Source organism: Dipodomys merriami, unplaced genomic scaffold (assembly GCF_024711535.1).
Source record: "Dipodomys merriami isolate MVZ:Mamm:240054 unplaced genomic scaffold, mDipMer1.0.p SCAF_10, whole genome shotgun sequence".
Classification (NCBI taxonomy): domain Eukaryota; kingdom Metazoa; phylum Chordata; class Mammalia; order Rodentia; family Heteromyidae; genus Dipodomys; species Dipodomys merriami.
Window position 1 is genome coordinate 3,815,902 of NW_027202271.1, and position 17,964 is coordinate 3,833,865.

The 17,964-nt window shown below is 43.9% G+C and overlaps 1 pseudogene; it reads right to left on the reverse strand.

The window, feature by feature from the left end:
* Positions 1-12,272: 12,272 nt before the first annotated feature.
* On the reverse strand, positions 12,273-15,112 carry LOC138836081 (golgin subfamily A member 2 pseudogene; annotated as a pseudogene).
* Between the last annotated feature and the right edge of the window lie 2,852 nt (positions 15,113-17,964).

The following is a 17,964-nucleotide window of genomic DNA, read 5'->3' on the forward strand; positions in this document are numbered from 1 at the left end:
CCTCCACACTGATTCATGTCTGACTTGTGCCACATTTGATTTATCTGCTCTGTTTTTTAAAAAAAATTCTTAGGTATTTTAAAGTAAATCATACTCAGATCTGGTAACATTTTTTGCCCTAAACACTTTGCTTTCAATCTCTGAAATATTAGGATATTTTGTTACTTTCTTACATAAGAATATGTGATAAGCAAAGTAATTGAACTAGCACTAGATACTCAATAATTATTATTTATATTACTTAATATCAATTACTTATCCAATAGCTGGTTCATACTCAAAATTTCCCTGTTTGTCTAGGGAATTGTTAAAATGTATTTGTTCAAGTCAAGCAGGTTTCTCTTCTTTTCTTTTCTGTTTCCTGGGACAAGGTCTTAGTTCAGGATGACTCCTGCCTGAGCATCCAAGTTAGGGTTACAGGCATGTGCCACTATGCCTGGCCACACATGGTATTTATTGTTCTAAGCCTTAAATATTTTCATTCTGAAGAGTCTCTTCTTGTCCTCGCTCTTACCTGCCTTTTAGTGGTACTAATAATACAGGCCTTGTGCTTGCTGGGCAGAAATTCTAACTGAGCCACAGCTGAAGCCCTACTTGGCTTACCTTCTAATCTTAAGCCTTAACTTGAAGAAAGAAGATCAGCTGTCATGTGCAGCATTGTGTAATCTAGAATGATCTGATGGTGTATCGTGTTTCTCTCCCATTTTTCCTATAAAACAGAAATTAGAGCAAAAGAACTGTGATTACATTTAAGTGCAGACTTTTTTTTACACAATGATGATATACAGAGGGATTACAATGGTGTGAGTCAGGTACTCATATGTTTGTATTATTAAAATTACAGCCAGGCATGGTGGCTCATGTTAGTGATTGCACCTACTGAAGAGTTGAAGATAGGAAGATTGCAGTTTGAGGCCAACCCTAGGAAGATTTGTAGACTGGGGCAGTTCCTGGGAAATGCATAGGACCCTACCTAAAAAACAAAACAATTACAATATTTGAGAGGGACACATCCTCTGAAAATGGATCCTTGTGCATGACTTCTAAGGAGCTGGCTCTGAGCAGCTGAATCAAGACATTTTTTTTTTTTTTTAAATTGTATTTTATTTTATTTGAGAACATACTGTACAGAGGGGTTACAATTACATGGGCAGGATAATGCATACATTTCTTACCAAGCATTGCAGCCTCCTCCTTTGTTTACCCTTCACTTCCCTTCCCCGCCTCCCCCCTCCCCCCACCCAATTTTACTGCACATGTTGTATATTATGGACTATATCCTCCTATCCCCCAACCTTTGCTCCTGGGATGTGCTATTTTCCCTTACTTTGCTCTATTTCTATAGTTCAGTTGGTTTCAGTTAAAGGATTCATGTTCAGGGACAACACTCCAGATTTGTTTCAACTCCTCCTGCAAATAAAAATGCTAAATAGAACAACAAAAAAAGCCAAATGCCTGGAAGGTACAGCTCACGTGGTAGAGTGCTTGCCTAGCAACTGGACAAGGAGCCAGGTTCAATCCCCTGTATAAGCCCCTGGGGCTTGGACTTGGGGTCTGGGTGCTGTCCCTCAGCTTCTCTTGCTTAAGGCTATCACTCTACCACTTGAGCCACAGCTCCACTACTGGCTTTATTAGTACTTTATTGGAGAAAAGAGTCTCACAAACTTTCCTGGGCTGGCTTCAAACTGTGATCCTCAGATCTCAGCCTCCTGAGTAGCTAGGATGACAGGCGTGAGCCACCAGTGCCTGGTAAAGACTCTGTTTTTAATTGGACTGATACAGACCCAGAAGTAATCTCACAGTAGTCTAATTTTTAATATTTTTTAGAAATCCACATTTTTTTTGTTCAGTGACTGCTTCATTTACATTCCCACCAAAAAAGCATGAGAGTTCCAATTCCTCTATGCCCTCACCAATACTTGCTATGTTTTTGTTTGTTTTTCCATAGTAATCATCCTAATAGGGGTTAAGTGATATCTTATTAATATTTTTGTTTGGGATGCAAAATGTCTTCTCATGTTTTCATGTTGCCCATTTTATATCTTCTTTGAGCCCTAAAATTGACTTTATTTGTAATTACCTGTGCTCTTTATGTGTACATGAAAAAACATAGGAATCTCTTGTTGCTGTTATAGTAATTTTTTTTATCAGTTGCATCCATTGATATCCTGTTCCTCTATTTCCTTACATGGCTTCTGTCCACTTTTTTTTCATTATTGAAACTGAGATATTGAAACTTCCAATTATTTTTGTGAAACTAGTCTCTCTTCAATTTTTTTGCTTCATATCTTTTGATACTCCACTGTTAGGTATAAAAATGTTTTTAATTGATCCATCATTATATTGTGCTGAAAGTTTTCTTAACAGGTAACATCCTTTTTTCTGCAAACCCTTTGATACAAATTTTTTTTGTGTGAAAATACTGTACAAAGGGGTTACAATTACATGGGCAAGATAATGAGTACATTTCTTATCAAGCATTGTAGCCTCCTCCTTTGCTTCCCCTTCCCATCCCTTCCCATCCTCCCCCTTTGATGCAAATTCTTTCTTAACCTGTCTGTGGTGACACACACCTGTTGTTCCAGCTACTCAGTAGATCAACTTAGGCACGACAATCTCTTGAGTGAGGAACTTGGGGCCAGCCTGACATATATGAGATCCTGTGTCAAATATAAAAAATAAAAATCTGGGGCTGGGAAGATGACTCAGTGGTAGAGTGCTTACCTTGTAGGCATGAGGCCTTAGGTTTGATTCCTCAGCACCACATAAACAGAAAAACCCAGAAGTGGCCCTGTGGCTCAAGTGTAGAGTGCTAGCCTTGAGCTGAAGAGAGGAGGAACAGCTCCTAGGCCCAGAGGTCAGGCCCGATGATGGACATGTGCGCGCGTGCTTGCACGCACACACAAGTCTAAGCTATGTGCTGTGGCTCACACCTGTAATCCTAGCTACTTAGGAGGCTGAGGTTTGAGCATTGTGGTTCAAAACAACACAGGCAGGAAATTCCATGACACTTTTTTTTTTGGGGGGGGGTCCGGTCATGGGGCCTGAACCCTGGGCCTGGGCGCTGTCCCTCAGCTCTTCAGCTCAAGGCTAGCACTCTACTACTTGAGCCACAGCGCCACTTCCGGCTTTTTTCTTTTTGCTTATGTGGTGCCGAGGCCTCATGCATGCAAGGCAAGCGCTCTACCACTGAGCCACCTTCCCAGCCCCCATGACACTCTTATCTCTAATTAAATACCAAGAAGCCAAAAGTGGAGCTGTGGCTCAAGTGGTACAGCATTAGCCTTGTGAATAGCCTGGGCCAGAGCCCAGGCTATGAGTTCTCAGGACTGACATACATACATATATACATACACACATACACACATACATACATAAATGTCTTATATGTACTGGTATTGAAACAGCTTTCTTTGGTTGCTATTTTCATCCTTTCACTCTTAGACTGTTCATGTTTCTGGTTCTAAAGTCCTTTGTTGACAGCACAAGGAAGTTAGAAATATTTACCATTACCAATCTTTGCCAATTGAATAGAGGGCACAAATCAATCACAATTACTGTCATTCATCTTGTCCACCCTCCTCATTCCTTGCATAACCATATTCTTTTGTGTTTAATGTGTTTTAAATCATAGAACACTTAAATTCCCATCACATTTCCTTTTGTACACATTCTATAGATAGTTCATTTGTGGTCACTACAGGGATTACATTTAAAATTCACATTTCAACTTGTACTTCAAGACTAATAGTATGCTCCTTTATACTTTGGACCACACACATTTGATAGTCATCTTTTGTTCTGGCTGTTTTTAATACAAAGTCTTACTATGTTGCCAGTTTGACCTCAGATTCCTCTGCCTTCTGCTTTGGCTGTAACCCTAGCTACTCAGGAAGCTGAGACATGAGGATCTTGCTTCAAAACCAGCATGGAAAGAAAAGTCCCCATGAGACTCTTATCTCCTATTAACCACTTAAAAAGTGGAAGTGATGCTGTGGCTCAAAGGGCAGAGCACTAGCCTTGGACAAAAGAGCTCAAGGACAGAACCCAGGCCCTGAGTTCAAACGCCAGGATGGACATAAATAAATAAATAAATAAATAAATAAATGCTATTTTAGCATTTAGAAAAGCAGCAACTTCTAGAAATAACAGAATTATAGTTACATGTTCTAATCTTATTTTACCCTGACTCACTCTGGGGCTTGGGTGTGTCACGGAATCACTGTGCTTTTATTCCCTCAGAGGTAAAACAAGGCAGACAATACTCATCTTCCCTCAGAGGGAAGATGTTCCACTATCTAGTCATGATCAGAGCACATTGTTACAAACACACTATGGAATAATGACAAGATCCACATCTTATATAAGTAGGTGGGAGTTTTACTATCACCCTCTTAGTGTGGCTGAAGATTAGATCTAAAGCTTTCCACTTGTTCCTACATCTCATGAAAGAAACTTTGCATTAAATTTCTACATTCAACATGGTAGTTTCTTTTTCTACTTGCTGACAGGATTGTTAGAACCAATGAATAATATTTCTGCATGGACATAGAAGATATTGTCAAATATCAAGTTTATTGTAGAAAATTCTTTCTGAACTTGGGTTTTAATGAATTACTTCCTCAAACTAATTCAGTGAATGTTTTATAAAAAATTAGAGCCCCTGATTTTAGAACCAACATCAAAGGTTGCCGGGCAACTGGTAGCTCACACCTATAATCCCAGTTACTCAGGAGGCTGAGATCTGAGGACGGTAGGTGGAAGCCAGAATGGGCAGGAAAGTGTGAGACTCTTATCTTCCAATAAACCACTAGTAAAAAACCAGAAGTAGTGCTGTGGCTAAAGTGGCAGAGCTCTAGCCTTGAACACAGAGGCTCAGGGATACTGTCCAGGCCCAGATATTAAGTCCAGGACCAGCAAAAAAAAAAAAAAAAAAAAAGGTTGCAGTGAAGCCAGGTGCTGCTGCCTCATGGCCTATAATTGTAACTACTCATGAGGCTGAAAGCTGGAGGATCGAAGATCCAAGCCACCTCGAAAAGTCCACAGCACTCTTTCTCTACAATAACCAGCAAAAAGCTTGGCTGGATGTCAAGCAAACAAACCATAGACAAGGCTTTGTGTTTAAACCCCAATACTGACCAAAATATGAGCTTATATGTTTAGCTAAATAAAAATTGTGATCAAATCATATTTTACCATGAAAATAGCAAGACTAGAAGTCTTAATATTATTTAGTGACTAAAACTTAGTCTTGAAACTAAAGACTAAGCTTCAGCAATTAGTGTCTGTATATCTGCCAATGAGACCTTCATGAACAGCATTCATACTTCTCTTTGAATTTTGATTATAAAAGTCAGGCTTGAGCTAGGTGTTGGTGGGTAACATGTGTAATCCTAGCTACTCAGGAGACTGAGATCTGAGGATCATCATTCAATACCAAGGAAGTCAAGAAAGCACATGAGAATCAAATCTCCAATTAATCATCAAAAGACAATGTGGTAGAGTACCAATCAGCTTTGGGTGAAGAAGCTAAAGGATAGCCCTAGTGCCAACTGACAAACTAATTAGACTTATTAAGTACAAGTGATACAAAATTGCAATACTACCTATTTAGAAGGTTAAGAGCTGAGGATCTTGCCTCTAAACTAGCCTGGGCAGGAAAGTTTGGGAGAGTATCATCTCCAATTAGCCAGCAGAAAGAGAAATGGAGCTGCAGCTCTAGAGATAGACTGCTGGCCTTGAGCCAAAATGCTAAGGAGCACCCAGGCCCTGAGCTCAAGTCTTAGTACACACACACACACACTCACACACACACACAAACACACACACACACACACACACACACACACAGATAAGACTTAATTAAAATAAGGCTTCTCAAAAAGTAATGTAAGACACTTCCAATATACACTAAATTGCAGACTTCAAAATTTCAATTAGTTGTAGAATTATCTTGTCACTGATGTACCCCTTGAAATGCAGAATTTCCTATTTCCTTGTTTCCAATCTCTAGGGGAAAATGGTTAAAATGTTACCATATAATGAGATGATTTTCCATGAATAGTTGACTTGAATGTTATCACAGTAGGCCATGGTCCTGTGTAGAATGTAATTAAGAACATGATTAAATTGACACCAGAGAATAGAAGGTGTTGTAAAAGAGCCTCAAGTAAAAGTACTTCATGTCTCAGGACGGGGAACAAATACTTGGATTTTAGTAAACCTTCACAGGCATTTCTTTTCACTTTTTTGGAGTTTTAGAAATAATGTATGTTAGTATAATATGGTTTCAATAGGGAGAAGTAGAAAAACAAAGGGGAACCCAAAAGTCATTTCCTTACCTAATTGAGACGGGGGCACTGGAAATAGAGTGGGCAGGAAATTCGCTTGAAAAGCTGTCACTATGAGGGTCAGAATGTAACCACGATCAGAAAATATCAGTTATTCTTTTAACTAAAAGAGATGTCAGAGATATTAGTAACAAAGCATCCCTTAAGCCAAACAGTATGTCCTATATGGTCTGTTAATATAACTTTTCTTGAAGGAACCCTAAATACAAAGTCTTTAGCTTAGTGATTCTATTCTTAGCTGTGCAGAGCCTTTTAGCTTGATGCAATCCAATTTGTCAATTCCCTTTCCTATTTGCTGAGCCTCTTCAATTCTATTCAACAAGTTTCTTTCTGTGACAATCACTCCTAGTGTTTCTACTACACTTTCCTGTAGTAATTTCAAAGTCTCAAGCCTAATTTTTTTCTGACATAAGGGTTGTTAAAATGTGGCCCAGAAGAGTGCTATGCCATTTGAAAGCAATATCCTACAGACCCCAAGAAATTAAGGAGCTATGTATACACTGGGCTAACTGCCCAAAGTTTATAAAAGCCTTAGTTCCGTTGTTAATGTGCTTTTAGCTGAAATAGGTTTAGGGTCTGTTGTACTACACAGAGCCAAAGAGAAAGAGCTTTATTGAACTTCTTCACTATTTTGAGCATCAGATTTAAAGTTATCCCTTGTGAAACTATGATTATAGTAGTTTTACAAAGCACTTGCTAGAATTGTTTTCCATGACTTTAATCATAAATGTCTTAAAAAGGATCCAAAGTGTAATGACACAAATTTAGTATATCCATAGATAAAATTTAACAATTTACAAAAGTGTTGTCATTCCTATTGAAATCCATATGACATTTAGGATTTACTTTGGATTCACAGATTTATACCCATAGTATCAAGTTCCTATTACAATGAGGGATACACATACACATCAATAAATTAGAGATTGCCAGCTTCATAAACTTGTGTAAAGTTCAGCATTTTAGAAGGCTATGTTACACACTTGGGGCACACAAATACACTTAATAAATACAAAAGCCAGCAACAATTAAGGTCATAGTTACACAAACTGTCATACATCTATAGTAACTTTTCTTTTTCCTTGGAGTAAAATTTAGAATCTTTGGCTAGGTAAGATATAAGCTGACAACCCTAATATGGATTCTAATTTTAGATCTCTCCCAAATTAGATGGAAGAATACCAGTGAACCCAAACAGACTTTTCTACTGCACAAGTACATCTCAAATATACAATGTCCTCAGCTCAGTGTATATTGTGTAAACTGAGAGCGCTTGGCTGCCATCTTGCATGCATTAACTTCCTACACGCAGTACAATTTCTGCATAACACTTAAGTTAGTCCTAGCATAAATAGCCCACATATTTAGTATGGAGTTAAATTCTACTCATTTAATCTTAGATTTTTATGAAGATACAAATCACTCTGACTTAGGCTCATTTTCTAGGTGTAAGTCAGCAGAACGCCTCCTACCCGATCTAAGCTCCGCCTACTAGCTGGTGATACCTGCTAGGCAGGTGGAATACCTCCCACCTCTGCCTCCTGACTGACTGAAGGGGCCATTTTCTCTCTCCCTTGTGGAAGACTTGGCCTTGTCAGCTCAACTGGCAACAAACTGTCTTTGGCTCTGTGTGACTTTGTCCATGTGGTCTTCTCTGTTTACTACTTTTCACTGGTGCTTGACTTGGATAGCTTCCCCCATGGATATTTGTCCCCTTCCCCGGCTTTGGGGGGGAGTCCTACAAGCTGTCTCGGTCCTTAGCTAACCCACAGGACTGCCAAGTTGGCATCCGTTTGACTGAACTTTTCCCCACCCAACAGCAGCAGATTTGCCCTCACTCTCCATGGTAAGTGACCATGTACAGTAAGCCCAGGGCTCAGAAACCAACTTCAGTAAGACCACTGGGCCATTACAGAGAGAAAAATCTTAGTGCAGGTTCCAAGCTCCACTCCAAGGACCATAGGCTACCGTGTTGAAGGCCAAGGGACTCCACAACTCCAGGTGACCACCCCTTTTGCTGTTTCCTCCCTCCATGTTAGCTGAACAGAGGAGCACTGAGGACACTTGGTATCTGACTCTAGATTCAGCTCTGTGGGTTGCTCCCCATGGGAGGGGCACAGTCTAACATTGTTCAGGAGTCTCCTTTGGGCTTGTTTTTTAAACAACCAAAAGACTCTTAAGCTTGAATCAGACATGAATCCTCCTTGGGAGCTTATATACTTATATAATCAGCTTTGGCCCAATATTCGCTGGACCACCCTGCTATGTGGCCTGTTCATGGGACACTGGATCCCGATGCTCTATAGGACTTATCTAACTCCTGCAAGTGTTCTGGCAAGCCAGCTACTAGAGGCCTTCTCTTTTCTGGATTCTAAATTATTTCTATGGTGCTCATGCTCAGTTGGCCAACTTCTCCTAGCCATGAGGCCGCCATCTATTGCCCAAACTCCTCCTTTGATGCTACAGATGAATCACAGCCACTTGGGTGAAGGCATTATAAGCTCCCACTCCTGCTGAAATAGGTTTAGGGACTGTTGTACTACACAGAGCTAAAGAGAAAGAGCTTTATTGAACTTCTTCACTATTTTGAGCATCAGATTTAAAGTTATCCCTTGTGAAACTATGATTATAGTAGTTTTACAAAGAACTTGCTAGAAGTGTTTTCCATGATTTTAATCATAAATGTCTTGCTTTCTTCAACCCACCAGTCCCCCGTGCACTTGCACCCTCCAAGGTCTATGCTCTCCTCCTTCAGCACCCCTTTTCCATGTCAGACCCCCTGATTCACTGATGGCACAAAGATGAGTCCAACCCAGCCTTGGTGAGCCAGCTGCCAGATGACCAACTCGGTGGTGCCCTGGAGGTTGTTGGACATCTAGCAGCAATGTTGGGGCCTCCCTTACCCAGGTCCAGACTCTGGAGCCCACTCAAGGTCAGGTTCTGCCCCAGCTTCCCTTCTCCCCTCATGCGAGGTGACAGGGGCAGAAGGCATATTAGGTGTACATGTTCCTTTCGTACTAACTGATGTATCCCACATGGAAAGGCGCTGGGACTCTTTCTCTTCCAGTCCCACCACCTACATCATGGAGTAGCAGCTTGTTGTCCAGTCTAGGAGGAATCCTAGCATGATGTGTATGTAATATTGAGTGGCACACTCCTGCCAGAGTGCACCACCTTTTCCACCCCCTGTACAGTTGCCTTAAGGGAGTTCTTTCAACAAATCAGCCCCTAAACCTGCCCAACACAGTTTCTCACACAGCTTTCACAGACCTGCAAAGTGTGCCAAAAGGCCAACCCCAATACCAATGGGCAGCCACCTTTCCAACCCATCAATCCAGAAATGGATTGGCAAGTTGCTTTTACCCCTATGCCAACTGCTCACAGGTACAAGCATCTGCTTGTTCTTGTAGACACCTTTACAGGATGGACAGAGGCATTTCCCACCACCACCCAGAGAGCCTCCTCTTGTGTCCCAGCTTCTTTGGCAGGAAAGAAGTCCCCTCTTTGGCCTGCCAGCTTCCTTCCAGATGTTCCATGTCCTGGAACTCGTTTCCTCCATAAGCCAGCACGTGGCTAAGTCTTTGAACACTTCCTGGCTCTTTCATATTCCCAATCCCCCTCAGTCCTTGGGGAAGGGGGAACCTGCCAAGCGCTCCCTCAAACAGCTCTTGACCAAACTGTCTCTAACCTGAGATTGGTTAAGGCTTTCATCCTTGGCTCTTTTTCGTCTGCAGGTTTTACCCAAAAAAGCCTTTAATACGAAGTGCTTTTGAAGTGATGTATGGCCGCCTACCTTTGCCTTCCTTGTTTCAGGCTTTGGATTCTCTGTTACCCTCCCCAATGCTGTCTTCTCTCCCTCAGCACCTGCCTACTTCTCTTTGGAAATATGCTGACCAATATAGCCCTCCGCCTTCCTTGTCATCCTGTGATCCCTCATCAATGCTGGGGACTTAGTGTACATTTCAAAAACACCTGCCGGGGCTGGGAAGTTGGCTCAGTGGTAGAAGCGCTTGCCTTGCAAGCCTGAGGCCCTGGGTTCGATTCCTCAGCACCACATAAGCAAAAGGAAAAAAGCCGGAAGTGGTGCTGTGGCTCAAGTGGTAGAGCGCTAGCCTTGAGCTGAAGAGCTGAGGGACAGCGCCCAGGCCCAGAGTTCAGGCCCCACGACTGGACCCAAAAAAACAAACAAACAAAAAAAAAACAAAAAAACAAAAAAAAACACCTGCCACAAGCACCAAGTTCCACCAAGTTTTCTGCTAAGTGGGAAGGACCTTTTCTAGTAACTTTATTCCCACAGCAGTGCAGGTTCAGGGCCATCCACACTGGATTCATCTCTGCCACATCAAACGTCACCTGCGTGATCCACCTTCATATACCTCTAACCAACTGGTCCCGTCTCTATGGATAAAACAAGATTGGACAGTCTTCCTCCAGTCACTGGAGGACCCGAAGGACCCTACTCCGGACAAGTAACATGTGTCTAACAGTACAGCCTTGGTGCACTTGGACAGTGTCTGACGCTCCTATTGACTACCTTGCCCCCTCTCAACAGAAAGTAGCTTTCGAAGAACAGACTCTGGCCCATACTCCCTGCTTGGTACTGTACCTATTCAACAACAAAGTGGGAAATGAAGTCAGTGGAATGCCCCCATCCACACCTAACTTCTGCCCTGCCTACTCACTGATGGTACCTGCTGGGCATGTAGAATACCTCCCACCTCTAGCCTCCTGGCTGTATAAGGGACCCCCTGGGAGACAGACAGGCACCTTTTGTACCCTCCCTTGTGGGAAATTTGGCCTTGTCAGCTCCACTGACAATAACCCCTTTTTGCTCTATGTGACTTTGTCTACATGGTCTTCTGGGTAGAGTACAACATTTCACTACACATAACTTTCAATTTTCTTATTTTTGGAGGGGGGTTGGTCCAGCCTGCGTGCTGTCCCTCAGCTCTTAAGCTCAAGGCTAGTGCTCTACCACTGGAGCCACAGTGCCCCTTCTGCTTTTTTCTTTTTGCTCATGTGGTGCTGAGGAATCGAACTCAGGGCCTCAAGCATGCAAGGCAAGCGCTCTACCACTGAGCCACCTTCCCAGCCCCCAATTTTCTTATTTCTTACATTAAAAATGATCTTAAATGATCTTAAATTTAAAAGAAAAACAAGAGAAATAAATGTTATTATTTTATTTATTCAAGAAAGAATATTGAACATATTACAGTATAGTTCACTGAAAAAGTTCAGATATGTGATATTCTATACATCCTCTATAATGCTGTATTCTTCTTTTAGAATTACAATTCTGTACCCCATTTGGAAAGTGTTCTGCAATTACACATAGCTCCAATCGTTAACGTCACTTTTCTTCTAGCAAAAATTCAATATTCAGAAACTTTTCTTGTTTCTTACACTTTTGACGATTGTCTAATCACAATATCCCCACTGTGGCATTTTAATACTCAAGAAAATTTCTTATTATTGGTCCAGTTTAGTACATTTTGAAAATGCAAATGACTGCACAGCAATGTACCAACATATAATATGAAATGATTAACATCACCTATGTGATATTATGTAAAAATGAAGTTTATGAATCAACATATATTAAATTATTCCATTAATTACTATTGGTGCTATGAAATAGTAATATGAACAGAGGGCATTGCTGCCCACCTTTCTTTGTAAAGGACTGACTCCTTGTAATAACCCTCACCTGGGCCTCTTCCCAGGAACCTATGGATTCTTAATGTCTCTAGTTATGAGCCACCTCCTAGCAACCTCGGCTCTGTCTGGCCTACAGTTACCCCATTACATTGAAACTTTCATGCCCATAGTATCTTTTGGAGGAGAGTAGCTCCTTTTTTTGTGTGTGTGTGTGGGACATGGGGCTTGAATACTGGGCCTGGGCACTGGAGCCCCAGTCATTCCTTAGATGGTGATGATATCATATGCATCATCTGCTTGTGGCTTATAGAAGAAAGGGAGGCAGGACTCTTTGCCCCCATCTGTGGGCTCTTGCTGGGGCTGGATGGCAGGCAGCAGCGGCACAGGAGGCTCTGCAGTGGGGTTCTCCAGGGGCCCAGGCGCCCCAGCCTCTTCAGGGACAGGCTTCAAATTTTCTTGAAGATGCACATCTTCACAGCCTTGCTGCTCCTCCCTGACCTCCGTCTTCAGGGGGACTGAGAGGTCTGAGGGGGCCTCGGCAGCAGGGGCCTGGGCGGCTGCCAGCATCCTGTCCTGGCACTCTGTGCTCTCCCCTGTAAGGCGCAGCAGCAGCTCCTTCAGCTCCTTCCTCTTCCTCCTCTTCTCCTGGGACAGCTGGCTCACACACTGTTCTTTCTCCTGACACAGCTTCTCCAGGACTTCTAGCTGTTCCTTGTACAGCACGATGGTCTCTTCCATGGTGGTCAGGTGTTGGGTCAGCTGGCTGCAGCGATGGTGGAGGTCGTCCACCTGACTCTGGGGGTGCCCCTTGCCGGCCAGGTCTTCGGGGAAGCAGATGTGCAGCTGCTTCTTGGGCGCCTGTGTGTCCTGCTTCCTCTTGCCGAACAGCCTGTGGATGCAGTGCTGGGGGAAGGTGGCCTGGCTCTCCAGCTTTCTCTGGCACTGGGCTGCCAGCTGACTCAGGCACCCGCAGCGGGCCTGCTCCTCCTGCAGCTGCCGGCTCATCCTCGCCTTCCTGCCTTCTGCGATGGACAGTGCGTCCATGTAAAAATCCCACATGCTCTGCAGGTTGTCTACGTCCTCTAGGACAGTCACATCATGGGGAGTCGTCTCCTCACCCTTGTCGTCTTCTTGGCTCAGGCCTTCATCTTCCCTGGGGAAAGCCAGGGCGCTCAGCTGGGCCCGCAGCTGCGCATTCTCCTGTCTTGTTGCTTCCAGACACTTCAGAGTGTCCTGTAATTTCTCCCTTTCCATCTGCGCCAGCAACTTGCTCTGCACCTGCTCCTGCTTCAGCTCCTCCATCAGATGGCTCTGCTTCAGCAGGTGCTGCTGCAGGGCCTCCTTCTCTGACATCAGCTGCTGGCTGGTGGCCCTGTGCTGTTTGCAGGTGGCGCTCAGCTCCTGCACCTGGGCCAGGTACTTGTCATGCAGCTCCTGCAGATCCTCAGCTGCTTGGCGCTTGAACTCAGCCACATCTTTTCCTTCTTTGAATTCCTCCTCCAGCTCCTCCAGCTTCGCCTGCAGGGTTGTCTTCTCCTGCTGCTCTGTGTGCAGGATGCTGGCGAGCTCCCCCTTCTCAGCGCTCAGCCTCTGCAAGGCATCCTGCAGCTGGGCCAGCTCTTCTTTCAGCTGGCGGTTGTGCACCAGCATGCGTTTCAAGGTCTCCTGTTCCTTCTCCATTGTCTCCAGGATCTTGCGCCGGTCCTCAGCATGCTGTGCCCATTCCTCAGCCTTCTTTTCCAGTATCCACAGCCGCTGCTGCTGCTCCAGGTTCTGGAGACTGAGGCTCTGGTTCTCCTCCACCTGGAGGTGAAGTTGCTCCTCCAGGATCTTGAGCTCCTTCTGCAACTGCAGGGTGTGGGCCTGCAGCTGCTGCTCAGCCTGAGCTGGCCCTGCAGGAGGCTGTGGGGGCTGCAGCTCTGACAGCTGCTCTCTCAGCTCCACCAGCTTGCTCTCCAGCTCCAGCACCTGCCTCACCGCTTGCTCTTTCTCCTCTCTCAGCTGGCTCACCTGATCTAGCAGCTGCTGGACTTTCTCCTTCCCCGTGCAGCTCTCCAGCCTCAGGTCCTCTGCAAAGGTGTCTCTCTCTTCCTTTAATCTTGCCACCAACTCCTTCATGTTGTTGAGTTGGCTTTCCAACTCTGCCCGCTCCACTAGTTCCTCTTGGAACTTGTGGATTTTCATTTTCATGTCGGCCTTCTGTGTCAGGAGCACTTCCAGCCTCTCCTGCAGCTCAGTGTTCTCATCCTCCAGGTCTTCAATACTTCTGGTCTTTTCCTGGAGCTGCAGCTTCACGCGATTCAGGGCTTTCATGAGCTCTACGTTGGTGTTCTCAGTTTCATTCTGCGTGGTGTTGACTGCAGACAATGTTGTTTCTAGCTCTGTTACTCGCTGCTGTGCAGCCTGCAGGCAGCTGGTAAGACCCTCCTGCTCCAGTGCTCTTTCATGGGCCTCTTGCTGCTTGTGGGCCAGGGCAGATTGTAAGTCTGATTTTTCTCTAATCAGCATCTGTATCGACAGCTTGTGCTGCTCCAGCTCTGCTTTCAGGGCTTCGTGCACACAGGCCATCTTCTCCTTGTCTTTCCCCTGTTGATCCTGCAGCTCTTGGATCTCAATGTAGAGCTGCTGCTTTTGTATTGTGCTGGAGTCCAGGGCAAGCACCAGGTGTTGGTTGTGTCTCTCCAGGTCCTTGGTGTTATTGGGACCTGTGACACTCTGGACCCTGGCAGCTGTGACAGTGCCCAGGGGAGGGGGAGGCTCAGGGTCTGCGTGGTCTTGGGCCGCACCCTTGAGTAAAGGACAGTCCCCAGCGGTGTTTGTCTTGGGGTTACCTCCCTCTTTCATTTTCCTCTTCTTGGATTCTGCAGGTCTAGCAGGACCATTCCTCTGCTGGTATTGTTGCAGAAGTTTCCTTCCTGCAGCTACTTTTTTTTCTCTTTTTTTCTCAGACATCCCAGCACTGGGTTGGCGAAGGTGGGGGGGCCACATTCCCAGGCTGCCTAAACTCAACTCTGTTCTATCACCAGTAACTCGGATGTCTTCCTCCAACTATTTCTTCAAAATCAGCTCAATTTGCTCACTCACCACTCACCACCTCTACCTCCTTCAACTGCTGTAGTGGTGTGAGCCAATAGAGGGGATCCCAGTGCTACTAGGCAGCATGGAATGTGGGCGTGGCCTCAACTCTTATATCCCATTGGTCAGAGAAACATGAAAAAATTGGAGGTGTGGCCAGAATCTTCTCATCCAGGCAGAACAACCAAGGGCCAATAACAGCTGCAACTGCAGTCCCCCCTATCTAGCCCCACCCACATCGGGGACAGTTAGGGACCAGCTCTAGCTGGGAACCTGCACAGCTCTACTTGTAACTTTACATGACCATGACCTCCATCCCACAATTCTAGTCCCAGATGATCCTGTGTTATAGACATTCATGATAAGGGCTCAGGAGGTGGCATCCCAGGATTCAGGTGGTGACTAACGAAGGGACAACAGGGACAGTGCATCCCTGTAGAGTCCCTCTCCTCATTTTACAACTTGGTTCCAAATATATCTGTCTTAGAAATCTCTCCCTTAGGGCTAATTGGATTTGGCAAGTTCATCTTTCCCTGTGAGTTCATATCCTGTATCACCCATAATCGCCTCTCTGGAGTTCACCCCATCCTTGTTCTAATCCTTTGATGCCTTCTTGTGGCTTTTAAGATGGCCTCCTGGAAAGCAGTGAAACACTGCATAGTTTGCTAACAGAAGATATCTGCAAGACCGAGATTTGAACCCAGGCAATCAGAAGTCAGAGAGACTCCACCTCCAGTGAAGGAGCAAAAAGTGAAGCTGGGAGTATATGTCCAATGATAGAATTCTTGCCAAGCAAGCAATCCCAGTTAGTTCAATCCCCTGAGTTCAAGCCCTGGAATCTCTAAAATTAATCCGAAAAAAAAGACAAGAAAATACTCATTTACAACTCTAAATTTAAATACTAGCAAGCTTTCATGCATCAAAACTCCTAAGATTATCCAATCCCTGGTAACTCATGCATGTAATCCTAGCTAATCAGGAGGCTGAGATCTAAGGATTGTACTTCAAAGCCAGCCATGGCAAGTAAGCCTGTGAGACTCTGATCTCCAAGAAACTAACCATCCTTGAGCGTGCGTGTGCCCCCCACCCCCACAAAACAGGTCAGTTATATCAACTTAAATAATATTTTATGGGCAAAACTATATGTGTTTTCTAAAGGTGTAAGTTGAACATCAGAATAAAGTGGAACTGTGCAAATTGGTGGGATGTTAGAGGCATTGGCCTGGCAGCTGCATTGTCTCTGGAGCAGCTGAGGCCAGACAGCGCTGTCACTACCAACAGCACTGCAGACGGGTAAGTGTCTGCAGTGGAGTGAGCACTGTCCCCAAGAGGATCACAGCAACATTGTTCAAATGAGGCAACAGTGCAAGCAACAAAGAGAAATAGGAAACATAAAACTCTCCTGGCAAGTCGGGGACGGTGGTTCATGCCTGTAATCCTAGCTATTCAGGAAGCAGAGATCTGAGGATCACAGTTCAAAGCCAGCCCAGGCAGAAAAGTCCATGAGACTCTTATCTGCAATAAGCCACTAGAAAACCAGACGCAGCATTATGGCTCAAGTGGTAAAGCGCTCAACCTGAGCTGAAGAGCTATGGGACAGCACCTAGGCCCAGAGTTCAAGCCCCATGACTGACAAAAACAAACAAACAACAAAAAAACTCTCCTGACATAAGGAACCTATGTAAATAAATATAAAGGGTTGAGAAATGGGTGCTTCACATTGATTTTAAATTTTTTTGTTTACCTTGGATATGTCTATTTTTAATCCTATAAAATATTTCTATTCCATCCTATTTATTCATCGACAAACATAAATACTTCTTGTATAACATTTATATATTTTAGAATGCATGGTTGTTTAAAGCTAAATCATTGAATGGTTTGAAGTAGGTCAGACATCTTAGTACATTCAGTATTTAATTTGCTGCAAGTGAAAGTAAAGGTTAGAATGTACCTCAGTTTTCTATTTTAATGACTAAGTAAATTCAGTTTTGAATTATATTATTCACAGTAAATTTTGAAAAATGTGCAAATGAGCTTTGTAAAAAGACTCATTTGCTCTTGCACATCTTTTTAAAAACAAACACATCATAGGTGAGAAAATAAAATTTATTTTTAGGTATAATTTGTAGAGAGGAGTCGGTGATTTAAAAAACATTATGGCCTGCTGCGTGTGTGTGTGTATGTGCATCCGAGTGCACATGCTCACGCTAGTCTTAGGGCTGGAACTCAGGGGCTAGGTGATGGTTCTGAGTTTCTGTGCCCTGGCTAACTCCCTATCACTTGAGCCACAGCACCCCTTCTGGCTTTGGGGTGGATAATTGGAGATGAGAATCTCATGGACTTTCCTGCCAAAGCTAGTAGGATCCTCAGATCTCAGACTCCCATGTAGCTAGGATTACAGACATGAGCCACCTACCCATCCTACCTACTGTTTTCTAAATAGAATTTTAAAAATCATGTTTAAGTAGTTATACAAAGAAGTTTTAATTCAACTATGAGTTTACTACATGCTTGTATTTATTTAAATGTCTAGCATTCCAGCCTTTAAAATGAGAATGTATGGAAGTGGTTTCTAAAGTCTCTTCAATTTGCAATGATGGATTTCACCCAGGTAATGTGGTCCCATCCTGCCATTCCCAGTGTGATCAGGTGAGTAGTAATGCATCTATGTTGCCCTCTAGTGGCAACAAATTAAGGAGAATTAAAAAAAACTGTTACACAGAAAAGTCATTTGAAGAAATAAAAAGGCCAGCAGGGATAGACAGCAAATCATCTAGACAGCAAGAGGAAAAATAAAATAGGACACAGGGGAAAACTATAGGAAGCACTTAGATAAGAAGATTCAAGGGCTAGGAAGGTGGCTCAGTGGTAGAGCACT